Source organism: Phyllostomus discolor, chromosome 1 (genome assembly GCF_004126475.2).
Source record: "Phyllostomus discolor isolate MPI-MPIP mPhyDis1 chromosome 1, mPhyDis1.pri.v3, whole genome shotgun sequence".
Lineage (NCBI taxonomy): Eukaryota > Metazoa > Chordata > Mammalia > Chiroptera > Phyllostomidae > Phyllostomus > Phyllostomus discolor.
This window is the reverse complement of record NC_040903.2, coordinates 172,710,124-172,712,769: the sequence shown is the minus strand read 5'-3', so window position 1 is coordinate 172,712,769 and position 2,646 is coordinate 172,710,124.

Below are 2,646 nucleotides of genomic sequence, written 5' to 3'. Positions count from 1 at the left end.
CTTTCCCCTCTCCTCCCTCCGCCCCCTGCGCCCTCCCCGCTCCTCCCGCGGGGGCTGCTCGCCCATTCGCTGCCGCCTGCCGGCCTCCCAGTTGACGGTGGATTTGACTATATATGGGGACCGGAGCCGCCGAGGCGGCAGTCGGTGCGGCCGCCCAGTTTCCAAACCTGCACGCCAGCGAGAGGGCGTCGGGACTTCGCTGGGGCCGAGCTGGGGGCCAGGAACTAACCTCTGCCCCGTGCGCCCCCTCCTCTGGGAGCCAACGCCCCGCCATTAGGGTCGCCAGCAGAGCCCGCCTGAGTCACAGGAGTGCGCGGGAGCGGGGCAGGTGGTGGGTGCTCGTGGCCCCTGTGAGCCGCGGGACCCCAGACCGCCCAGCATCAGGTCCCCGTGGTCCCCAGCAGCCGCGGCACCAGGCGCCGGGGCCAGCCGCTCAGGGCCTCCGCCCAGCGCTTCCCAAGCCGCATTCAGCTTGCCAGGTGTCATCCTAGGTGCTCACTTTCCGGAAACTAAACTGGAGCCGGGAAAGGGAGAGCTGAGAGCAAGATCTGGGGGCCACTGCTGAGACTTTCTCCGCTGGTGCCAGCCAGAATGTCGGGAGTCTATCTGCTGCGTGCCCCTCCCCTCGGGAAAGGCTAGTTAGATACTTTAGGGACACAGGACCCAGTTGGCTTAGCTCCGTATGTGCCTGTGCAGTGCTCCGGTAAAGGGTAGGGTAGGTGGGTGGGTGGAGTTGAAGATGAAAGAACATTGAGTGTCGACTCAGGCACCTTGGTCTTTGGTCTTTGTCCCTGGCAGCTGTTGACTGGAGGAGTTAGCCTCTGCGCCCCAGTTTCCTCCTCTTTAAATCCAGGGGGTAGGTGATCCCCAAGGTGCCTCCAGATCTAACTTTTTATAGCTTTTCTTGCACTGATTTTAGGGATTTGGCCTCTTGCTGTGTTAGACACTCAGGTACCAGGTTGCCAAAACGTGGGATAAATATTAACCCAGCTAAGTCATTGTATCCACAATCTTAACTCTGAGGAGGGAGCAGGCCCAGCTCTGTATCCTGATCTCAGCTTGGAGGTGGCAGGATTTCCCTTACATCTCTTGCTCCTCCCAGCCCCCATGGGGCAGAGTCTGCTCTTTTCAGAGCTTCGGTGGGAGGGGAAGAAAGGAGGCTGCCCAAGGCCCTGCCTCAGACTGGTGGCCGCAGTGTTGGTGAGGGTCTTGTTAATAATCCCCACAGAATAATTTACAACCTGTACTACATGGATACTGAATATTCCCTGGATGGTATCTGAGCAGATTAGGCAGGCCAAACAACTTGTAAGTCCTTCAGAGAAAGATCAAGTTCCTCTCCAGGATTTTATCAGGTTTCTTCCACTAACCCAACTGCCCAGGAGGGAAAATATACCCTGACCTAATGGTCAGAACAGTAGATCTGTGTGCACAGGGGCTGCGTGGCTCTAAAACTCACCAGAACCCTTTAATCACCATATGACAACCCAGCCACTGGACCATTGACAAAACTCAAGGCCTATGAGCAACATACAGATGTGTGGACCTCAGGGAGCTGATTCCCCAGCCTGGAGATCAGCACAGGGAGCAAGAGTAGGAACTCAGGAGTTAGACTCTGGGATCCAAACCTGGCCCAGCCTCTTCCTTGCAATGTGTCCTTAGCCATGTTGCAACCACTTTTGTAAAGTGGGTAGAAATTCATCCCTCTTAAGGTTGTTACAAGGATGAAAATTAAATAAAGAATGGAAAGCATTTTGTCTAGCACACAGCAAAGTGCTCAGTAAATTCTGGACTGCTTGGGTGGCAGAGGGTCATTTCTCTTCTCTGGGTTTCAGTTTTCTCGTCTATGAAACGAGACAACTGAACTAGAGAAACTCTTGGAGGGACTGTACGTTACTGCCTCTTCTCCACTGTGCCTAATGTAGCAGAGGGACTTGCTCAAGTCTCCTTAAGTGAATAGGTTCTACAGACAAGTCCTCAAACACACGATTGGTGAGCACTTGCTATAGGAGTCATATATTCTAGTTCCTCAGCTGATGGACCATGACTCAAGGACAGATCCACAGGCTAAGCAGGGACCTAGTGCTGTGGCCTGTCAGGCAGAGATGGACTGGGACACTCTCTCACTGCAGTTTGAACTAAAGGATGTACAAAGTATGGATCATTAGCTGAGGCTGCTGAAACCCTCAAAAAGGGTTTGCAGTCTTGGGCTAGAGATACCTGTAGAGGAATGGTTAAGGCTATTCACAAATAGTTAGATTTCCTCCCCAATCAGGGTCTGGGTAGGATTGCACATCTCCATCCACCCTTCCCCAGTGAAGTTTGGTGTGGTCATTCGATTTACTTTGGCCAAGGACATGTGAGCAGAGTTGATTTATGGTGGACACTTGAAGAGTTAGCACATGCCTCACCATGTTTATTTTTAAGATTATTGTTGCTGCTCTGTCATTCTGGGTTCCCAAGTGGCTACGATCAGCAGAACACCCCTTTCTCCCCTCAACTAACCCTCAGTGGACATGCGGCAAGAGAGAGCTATAAACCTTTGCTATTTTAGGTCACTGAAATCTGGGGGTTGCTTGTTACTGAAGCATTAACTAGCTTTTCCTGACTAATGTACCACAATAGGCCATGCATCAACTAAGCTAT